The sequence below is a fragment of the Sceloporus undulatus genome, chromosome 6, assembly GCF_019175285.1.
Source record: "Sceloporus undulatus isolate JIND9_A2432 ecotype Alabama chromosome 6, SceUnd_v1.1, whole genome shotgun sequence".
NCBI lineage: Eukaryota > Metazoa > Chordata > Lepidosauria > Squamata > Phrynosomatidae > Sceloporus > Sceloporus undulatus.
Window position 1 is genome coordinate 131,883,338 of NC_056527.1, and position 11,050 is coordinate 131,894,387.

The window sequence follows — 11,050 nt, forward strand, 5'->3', positions numbered from 1 at the left end:
CACTGAGCTATGGCAGTTAAAGCGGTGTCAAACTGCATTCATTGCTGCAGTGAAGATTAGACCAGAGAAATAGGAGGGTGTGTGTGTGTGTGTGTGTGTGTGTGTGTGTGTGTGTGTGATTGCAAATCAAAATTTGCAGAAGATAATTTCCAAAACCAAATTTCACCCAGGATAGAGTCAAAAACAGAATATCGTCACATTGTTATTGCAGCATCCCTTCTCGCTTTGGTCTTTCCCTCTGCTGCTGTCCAGCCTGATGGACAAATGCCATTAAAGGCTGCAAAAGCCTGGATGAGGCCAGGCAGGCTTCATTCTCCCTCAAGGAATACAAGTGATCTCTTCTCTTTTGATGAATCTTCCCCAATAAAAGTTAAAAAGGGAAGTCGTGTTTTTCCAGATCAGTCTGTGTCCCAGGAGAGTGGGGCTGCTGCGCCGTCTGATGAAACCTTCATGCAAAAGTCATAAACACTTTGCAAAGAGATGCTTAAGCATTCAAACGCTCTGGGTATATATATATGTGTGTGTGTGTTGTGAGTTGTGAGTTGCTAACCGGAGGCGGAAGAGCTGACAGACATGAAAGCCTTCCTCCTGCCCACTAGGTCCCTTTGCAGTGTTTACATATTCAAAGTCCTTCCCCAATGGCCCTTTTGCCACCAGAAGGCAAGCAGCACAAATTAGGCTAATTTGTTCGTCTTTCTCTCTCTGTGTGTGTGTGTGTGTGAGAGAGAGAGAGTGTGGATGTGTGTATGCACACACACACACACACACACACACACACACACACTCTTTTGGTTTTGTTTTGCTATTTCAAAGATAAATTTAATGAGGATAGATTTGCAAAGCAGCTTCTCATAGAAGCACAGGACCTCAGAAGAGACATCAAGGGACACTTAGTTCACCCATCTGCAACATACAACGCAAGCACTCCTGCAAGAGAATGCAAGATAAGCATTGCAGAACCTGAGTTGCAAGCTCAGGATGTACCTGGTATGGAAAGCTTGACTCGGTTTGTCCAGAAAACGGTGTATTTTTGGAGATAAACTTCAGCAATTTGTTAAGCTAGCTCTTATCAAATCTGGGGTATAGCCTAGAGTTACTTCGTGGAAACAACTGACCACCTTAAGTTAGAATCAGAGGCCGCATTCTCACTTACAAATAAATTGCTTTGCGATCCAAATCGATGGATCGGTTGGCAGCGGAGCGTGGTTCACACTACATTTGCCCCGGTCGCATTTTCTTGCGGCAAAATAAAATAAAACAAAACACTTGTGGTTCACATTGACAAATGAATCGGTTCAAAACGGACCCGCTCCGGCCAGCCAAAGGGCAAATTTAAATCGATTCCGATCCACATCTGGTTCACACTTGCGCGGAATCGATTATCCAAAAAGACGCTGAAAAAAATCAGTGTCAAAAAGATGTGGGTTAAATGGGTCTAGCGCATGGCCTCCCTCTCCGAATCAGATTCAGTTCAAGTGCAAACCATAGTCATCTAAACTGGTTCAAACCGATTTGCAATCTGGTTTAAAAGGTAGTGGGAATTAATATCCATTTCCTTTAATGAGAAGGCATGCAAATGGCCACCAGTGATTCTCTGATTCCTGTTAAACATTGTTAATCCCAATGTTGTTTTTAGGGTATGGGACCTGACAGGGAAGGAAAAGAGGATAAGGCTGGCAGTGTGCGTTTAAGGTGCCATGATCCAGCAGCACAGTGGGGTTGCCAGAGCTATCTCCTCCCCGCATTGTTGTGATGAATGGGATTCATATCAAATCCACATTTAATATTGCCTCAGCTCCTCACATCTACAGAACGTTTCTTTTAAAGAAAAGGGGGAAAATTGAGTGCTGCAACAGACTTTGAATTTAACGCTTTCTCCACTGGGCCCTCTTCCTAAAAATGTGAAGGAAGGGAGCAGGAAGAGAATGGTTCAGGAATTGCTGGAGTTAGGAAAAGAGAAAGGGATTAGGTAAGAAGAGTAGGGCAGACCCATTGAATCAATTGCTGAATGGTGAGTCAACTATATAGGTAAAGTCAGTGTTTTTTTTCGGGGGGTGGGGAGGACTAACAAGTAGGCTGTAACTCAAAATCTGCTGGTTGAGAGCAACCTGTTTTTCCAGTTTTTCCTTCCTTCCTTCCTTCCTTCCTTCCTTCCTTCCTTCCTTCCTTCCTTTTTCCTTCCTTCCTTCCTTTATGGTAGTATAAAGAAGATGGCTTAGAGATAAGGAAAAGCTGTAATGGAGGTAAGACAGTAAGCCAGAGAAAAACTGAGCAGGATTTTGGGGAACTGTGAATTATTAAATAGTTCAGGGGTTAATGTTTGATCAAAGTGTGTATTAATGAACTTCTACTCGTTTATTCTTGTTTTTACAACTATGTCTGGCTGTTCCTGTTAAGATTACAGAATGACACTTCCACTCTATAGGAGGATCACCTTGAGGCTCAAGTAACTGACCCAAGGAATGGATTTTGAGGCCAAAAGAGACAAGTGGCATCTCCTTCCTTCCTTCCTTCCTTCCTTCCTTCCTTCCTTCCTTCCTTCCTTCCTTTTCTCCCTCCCTCTCTCAACCCTATACATTGGGATCTCAAGGTGGTTTACAACAAAATCAGTGGCTGTAATTCACTTGGGGACTAACGTTTCTATAAGTTATGAAGTCAAAGGCTTTCATGGCCGGCATCCATAGTTTTTTGTTGGTTTATGAGGCTCTGTGACCATGTTCTAGAAGAGTTTATTGCTGATGTTTTGCCGGCATCTGTGCCTGGCATCTGTGGCTGGTTTCCATAAGTTCTTTCCACTCAAACATGGGGCTATTAGGCTTCAGGCCTGAGAAGCTAGGGCTCTTCCAACCATCCTTGCTTGGGAAGCCTTAACTCCCCAATTGAATTGGCATCCATTCTCTCTCACCTTCTAGCGATCCAATCCATGGCAGTGGGGTGCTCTCAACTTAACTCTTCTCCTGCTGGTTCATGGAAGCAGCTTAGAGCTCCATTGCTAGAGACAAGAGACTTCCGCTGTTTGCTGTGTAGAAATAATACAATTCTTCATATTTTATTAACCATAATAACCGCAAGTCTCTTGGCAGCAGTAAATCCATACTGAGATTATTTCTTTTCTCATACCCTGAACTTCCAAGTCTGTCTTAGTTTCTGGAACAAAACTATCAGGAAAATGCGTTCTGAGTGCCATTAGGCATTTCGGCACACAACGTCGCCACTTGCAGCACATTAAACATAAGCAGAGATGCAATAAAGAAGGCACAAGCCATGTTCCAAATGGCTTGTACCCTCCCATGAAAGTATATGAGCTTGGCACCGACTTTCCTCCACTTCATCTCTCTCTCTTTTTTTCTCCTTTCTTTCCTAGTTTATTAACTCTGTGAATTTTGTTTTATCACAATGTGCTGTAGTCCAATAAATCCTACCGCCGCAGCTGCGGTCATGTTGAATAAGCATTGGGAAAAATTTTCAAGTAATTTACCTGCCTTTAAAAAAGAAAAAGACGAAGAAACGTGTTGTGTCAAATTGCTATATTCCCCTCTCTTGTCATTTCTTTTAGTGGGTGATAAATTTGATGAACTCACTACATTTCCAACCACTTTCCAGAATATTAGCCGGGCCGATTATCAATTCCAGGTCCTCTCCTTTCCTTATTTCCCCCCATTCTTGAACCCTCTCTTTTGTTGAGTAGGACCTCATTGACATTAAGTTATGAACCTGCATGTTAAATTATGAAGCTTTTAGCTCTGCATTAAAAGAAAGATCTGCTCTTTGGCTTGGTGCACCAAACCACATTAGTTGTGCGACGTTATTTTCCTAAAAACACATTTCAGAGGAATAACACCAATCTGTGTTGCGTTTTATAGAGCAAAAATAATTGAATGGCGGCTGTTTGTAATTTTAGCAATCTCTTAACCTTAATCATATTTAATGGCTTTTCACTTCAGGCTAACAGGAGGGAGGGATGGAAAGAAGATATTTCTGTTCTGCGCTGGCACTTCAGCAAGGCACTGACTGCTCTCTGGCAGACACAGTAAATTCCCTCCTATCTGAATTGTTGGTTCAGAACAAACCATTCAGGAGGGAATTACTTTCTCATCTATGAAATAAATGAGATGTTAAACTAGTTTTCTGCTTCCTGTGGTACAAATGTGGCAATCCGCAGCCCCACCGAAGGAGCAAACAAATGCCAAGTTCCTGTTCTGTCGGCAGAAGGGAGTTGAAAGGCACCTGGGTGAGTCAATCAGTGGAATACGGAGGAAGGAGAAGAAGAAGAATGAGATCCAAATAGGTGGAATGGAGCCGACATCCTACAACTCCTTCGCAAGTGGAAGCTCAGGCTATCATTGCTCCGTTCACCAGAACTTGGTCTCTTCCTCTCCCCAATGGGACACCACCAACTAACTACAGGTCCTGTAAGCTCTGTTTCAGAGGAAGGAACTATTACAACAACCTCTCTTGACTAAGAAAACCCTGTGAAAAATTCATGGGGTCTCCATAAGTCAACAGGTGACTTGAAAGCACGCGTGAACAAACACATAGCCTCACCTCTCCCCTTCCATCTTCCCCATACGTTTCTTGGATTGCCCTCTCAAACAATCCATATTAGTAAACTGACCCTATCATAGTTGCTGGAGGTTTTTTTAAAAGCAAGAATGGGTAATAGAATGTTTACAGCCTCTCATTGGATCTGGTTGTATTTATTATAGCTGCAATTCAAAGACACTCAGCAGCATTTATGATCTGGACAGGCAATTATGGGAATGATGGCGGAAGGCAAGCAGTAGGACAGCAGCCCATACTGCCAGTTCTCTCCGCCTCTCTCCATCCTCCCTTTCCCTCTGCAACGTCCCCTAAATCTCCTCAAAGCCAAAAGGAGGGCAAACGCTATAAAAGAAGGGCTGCCCCACATGAACCAGCACAGAAAGCTGAGTAATCAAAAGTCCAGTTGGAACAAATGCTTCAGTACCATTGCCAGCATGCATTTCTAGATACCAAGCACATACATACACACACACATACTCAAGCTTTTTGGGAAGGGGGTCACTGAAGACATCTCTATTTCTTATCTCCCTCAGGGGTTGGAAGCATTTACCTCTTAACCCAGTGGTTCCCAACCTGTGGGTTGGGATCCCTTTGGGGGTCGAATGACTCTTTCATGGGGGTTGCCTAAGGCCATTGGAAAATACCTATTTAATTACAGTTATGAAGTAGCAATGAAAATAATTTCATGAGTTTGGGTCACCACAACGTGAGGAACTGTATTAAAGGGTCACGGCATTAGGAAGGTTGGGAACCACTGTCTTAACCTGACCTATTTCAACACCCCTTCCTGAAAGAGACTGGACTCCAGGAAAATTCATCTCAGTCCCGCAGATGGGTCAAGCCTTGTCCATCATAGCACAAAGCCATCCATCCATTAGAATAGCTCATGGTTGTTATTTCTGACTTATGGATACCCTAAGACAAACCTATCATGGGGTTTTCTTGGCAAGAAATTCTTCAGAGAATGCTGGCACGGAAGTGAGTGGAAAATACACACACACACACACACACACACACACACACACACACACACTGTGTGACCCTGGGTTGAGAGGAGTGATTTCCATGTTAACCTGTGTATTGTTCTTTTGTTGAATGGCAAGGCCTGCGAGGTGTCCATTTACTTAATGATCCATTGTATTCAGGGAATCCCCCTGATCCTGGATGGTTTTCATTTGCATTTGCTGGGTCTTGATTTTGGTGTTTTTCAGGACTGGGAGCCAAGGGGGATTCCCAGCAGACAATGGACCATTAAGTAGATGGACACTGTAGGCCTTGCCATTCAACAACAGAATTATACAGTATACAGATTAACATGCAAAAAAACCCTCCTCTCAAGCAAGACAATATACACCCCACTCTCTTCCATGCCAGCATTCTCTGAAGATGCCAGCCACAGATGCTGGCGAAACATCAGAAACAAACTCTTCTAGAACATGGCCACAGAGCCCAACCCCCCCAAAAAACTATGGATGCCAGACGTGAAAGCCTTCGACTCCACATACTCTCCTGAAATCAGTTAACCAGTTTATTTATTTAGTTTATTTTAAAGCAGGAGGTTTTCTTTTTTTAAAAATGGGCTTGTAAGAGGGTGAACTATTGTTTTAAATGGAACCGTCTTTAATTGCTTTTTATCTTTCAAATTGCTTTTTTTATCTTTTAAAAGTGTGTGTTTAAATTGTTTTAACACTGTGGATTGTTTCATTCCTTTTAAGTGTCCATTTTCGGTATGATTTTTTTAAAGCTGTTCTTGTTTTAAACTGTAAGCCTCCTTGAATCCCAAATTTTGGAAAAACAGATGATACGTAAACACATATAGCAACGATAACCACAACAATGATAATAATACTCCAGGAATGTGATTGTCTGATTTTTTCCCCCCTATCTGGACAGAAGGTCCTTCTGCTATCTGTCAGGTGGAAGTCTCCATCCTGGATGAAACCTTAACCCCGAGAAAGCCCAGATTATGTTCTTCAGGCCTCTTGGTTGAAGATATATACTCCAAAGCCAAGGTTGGAAGAAAACCTTGGTGGCTTTCCCTGGGCCAAGCCTAGTTTGGGATGCAGGCCACCAACAGCCCCAGCTTTCCTCATGATGTCACCATGTCCCATCTTTATACATTGTCTCTCTGCCATTTTATAGGACATCCAGGGCACATTTTAAATTGGGCAAGGGCAGCGCTGAGGAAATTTGCCTTTTTGGCCTACATCTCCATGCTGGCTGGGATTCTGGGTGCTGTAGTCCAAAAAGATAACTTTCATGTACACTGGGGCTGGATGTCACTGATGCCAGTGAGTGGTCAATCTCCATATACAGCTGGGCCTCCATGTCTGTGAATTCTTTATCTACAGATGTAAGCATCTATAGCTTGAAAATATTCATATATATATATATATATATATATATTCCAAAAAGCAAACCTTGATTTTGCCATTTTTGGTAAGGGACACTATTTTACTACCTAATTGTATTTAGTGAGACTTGAGCATCCATGGATTTTGGTATCCATGGAAGTGTCTTGGAACCAAACCCCAGCAGATATCAAGGGCCCATTGCATTCTCTGTTGCAAGAACACCAACCTCTTGCTCTGGATTCAAGTATTTCTGTGCCTCCTTCCTCTCTCCTTTCCTCCCATCCATACACCAGGATCTTTCCCAGTAGGCATTTGATCAAGAATTAGCAGTAAATGTTAAATGGAATCCCCCTTTTCTTCTTACATGTACAAAGTTTGACTTTAAAAAAAAAACCCATTTCAGATGCCAGTGAAAATGCCAGGATGCTACAATTGCTATTTATTGGGTCATTCTGCATGGATTTATTTTTTGCAATTTGCAAAGTAATTTTTCCCTGCAGAAATATTTACCTCCGAACTATGTGGAACAGATAGTGCTGAGAAAGGCGATTGCCGCTGAAATGGTTCCAGGCACTTTGGCTGCCATCCCTTGCGGCCGTAAAGTGTCATTCCTCAACTATTAGAGGCATGAAATTCTACAATAGCATTCCTTGTCCCTTGTCAGAAAGGTTGGGGGAGCAAAGAAAAGACCCTCCTTGATGCACAGAGGAATTACGATGATCAGGAAGGGTGATTTAGGATCGTTGTATAACCTGGCCTTATTCAGTCTGGACTTGGTTTGCATAAAACTCCATCTTAGTGGATACAGAGGAGCTACACCTGAAAACTGAATATAGGCTGGAGTCTATCTTTCTTTCTCTCTCCATGTAAAGATGTCAGGGCTGCTTTGTTAAGACCACACTTTTCAGCAAATAGAAGACTATTCTGCTAGTGTCCGGTGGCTACAAAGTCAAGGGATTAGGGAATCCGCGGCAGGCTTCAGAGCAAACATTAAAGGACCTTTCCAAGGTGCTGAACCTATTTCAGGGATAAGGTTCAACCCCTTGAATGTTCAATTAAAACCCAAAGTGGAGTCATTGTCCCACCGACAGGGAAGCTACAGAAGCCCACATATGATACCTCAACTTATGGGAAAGGAAAACATGTAGGTTTGCTTTACTCAAAGAGTATGCAAAGGGATCTTGCAGCACCTTTAAGACTAACTGAAAGAAAGAAGTTACTGGCATGAGTTTTCGTAGACTTGAGCCTATTTCCTCAGGTGCATAGAGTGCAGGGTCCAGGGACAGACCAATATGAACAGACTATGTGTGAGAATAGCAATAGAAATGCAAAACTCGTGGGTATGGAGGTGAGGTGACAAGTTGGATGCATCTGAGGAAGTCGGTCCAAGTCCTGTACATGGAAATGAGACCCTTATTGGGTTCATATTCTGGAACCAACCTAAATGCAACTAAAATTCTTGCAGGAACAGAATGAAAAAAGACGAAAGGAGGGAAGGATTCGATTCCCTCCCGCTTGCCCCATTTTTCGACGTAAAAGTCAAATGGCCCCCTCACCTCCTCCTTTTTGCATCAATGGAGCAGGCAGGGCTGCCTGCTCTCCTTGAATTTCATTCTCTGTCCCTTTGATTACCACATTTTTACTAAGGATAGCGGTGGAAATAATTGCATGCTGGTTCCAATATACATGACAATATCTTGAGTGTTTAAGAGAGGCGGCTGCTTTGGGTTGCGGGAGACCGATTGCTCCTTCTGCTAAATTTCCTCGGTGCTTTTCAGTTTAAGCCAGAATATTAATGCTGTTTTAAAACACTCTTTTTTTTTTATTCCATTCCCATAGTGGTTTTCTTTCTTTTCTTTTAGAAGAAAGAAAGAAAGAAAAACTCCAATGGCATTAAGGGAGAAATAATGTCCTTCATTCCCCCTGGCTTTCCCCCTCTGGGCTTCCCCATTGCTGTCTCCTATCACAGAGGCCTTGCTAAAGGGCCCTTTGATATAATACCAAATAACAGCTCCTGAATCAATCTGTGGCTGAGAGCAGTCAATAAGCGCAGCAGACACAATGCATCACATTTGACTGTTGGGCCAAGCTGTGATGCAGGCACTTAAGATGCAAAGTGGGACGATGGATGCCATGCTGAGAAGCATCTCTTAGAAAGCAATATCACCCTTATTGCCCCATTCGACCAGCTTTCTCTCTCTTCCACACACACACACACACACACTTACTTCTCATTTACTTTGCAAGGAGTGTGCATTTTCAGCAGACATTGACTCAGGGACCTGGCAACAGGAATAAGATTTAATGCACCCGGTTCCAAAAATCATTGCTGCAAGAAACCAACCAATGTGTATCCACATTGGTCGGTTGCAGCAGTTTAGTATCTCTTTAACTGCCAATGGCTCCATCCTACTGAATCCTGGGATTCGTAGTTTGGTGCAGGGTACTTTGAATTCTCTCTGCTAGAGAACTGTCCAGTTCAATCCCCTGAGCTACAGCAGTCAAACTCTCTAGCAAATTCCTATTCCTTCTTCTTCTCCATCTCCTCCTCCTCCTTATCCTTCTGCTCCTTAGATCAAGTCAGGTCATTACTCAGTCCAGCCCAATATTGTTTACCACTCTTTAACCCAAAGGACCACAATTAATTTTGGGGAAGTTCAGAGTTAGGAGTTAGGAGCCCATCCAGTGTTCCTGTGGTGGTGGCACAGGCAACACAGAGATGGAATCCCTTTCATATCAAGGATGTGAATTTTAATATGTATTCCTTCCATCTCTTTTGAAGACCCAGCCATAGGTCTCCAGTGAATGAAGAGGCATGTTCAGCTGTAGCAGCATCATGGCTTGTTAAGCAGGATACATTCCTCTCTGGTGAATTATGGAGTCTCCTACAAACGATGTACCCACAAGCTCCACTGAGCCGACGATGCAGCTGAGGAGAGGACTGTGTGTGCCATCCTCCCCTGTCCAGCCAGCAACTCCTCCGTCTTCCCAGTGATTCCTTAACGGACAGCTGTGTCTGACGTCGTGCAGAAGGAAAAGCATAATAGCCTTTTATTCATTTTGATAGCATCATGAAACATTAAAATCAGATTGGATGGGTCACATGGGAGAATCCTTCATCAACGGCTTGGCGTGCGTGCCATGTGCCGGATGGCGTGGTGGGAAGCCTTGCATCCCCACCCTCTCCCATGGCTGGCAGGAAGCATTATTAAAAGAAACTAATCATTTCTCCCCAAAAAAGTACAAATAACCTAGTTATCTGGTGGGGCCTAATGGCCTTATTTTTCCCCGTTCTTCAGCGTAATGAGTGCCGTCGGAGCTGCTTGAATCCGTCTCTCCTAGAGCCTAATTGTTTTTAAATGTCTTTCCTAACCACTTCACATCGAGGCCATAAATCTGGTTTTCGGGTAACTGAGAACCACAGTTTGGAGCTTCTGCTTTTATGATGACACATTTTTGTGTTAATTAAAAAACACACTTAGGAAGATGCAATCCTTCAGTCTTTTAACTGCATGCTGTTTCTGCCATGCCAGAGCAGAAGGGGTCAACGTCTTTCTTCCTTGAAAGGTGGAGAATTTGTGTCTGGTTCTGGGATTTCTAACAAGGATCCCCCCTTCCCCTCTACCCTCCGTAGGTTGTTGTTGTTGTTGTTGTGTTCCTTCTGATTTATGACAACCCTAATACCATTGCCCAAATGCTCAGTCCTTGGTCGGATCTATCTGGTTGGTTATTTCAAAGAGATCTGCAGACTCTCGGCTACCCGGCCACTGTTTGTGCCTCTGCCGTTGGAGTCTGTTCTTAGTAACTTTGTCATGATTATGATGATACAAAAAGGTTGCTCTACTTGCTAGTGCCCTGTAGCAGGACTCCAGAGTCTCTTAGACTCCTCTATCACTTCTAGAATTGCTTTTCTTCTTTCTCTCTCTAAATAAGTCTCCCTGGCAGACAGAGGCACAGGGAATTTGCTTAGCCTACAGCAGAGAGAGAAAGCTTCTCTTCTATATGCACATCCTAAGCATTTGTTTGTTTACTGGGATCCTACATAGTGCAAATCTCTGCACATGGGCTTTACATGTCCCATATTTGCAGATGTGACCATTGTATAAATTAGCACCTATCCATTCTTGGGCAGCAGATGCAAGTGCTTTGCAGTC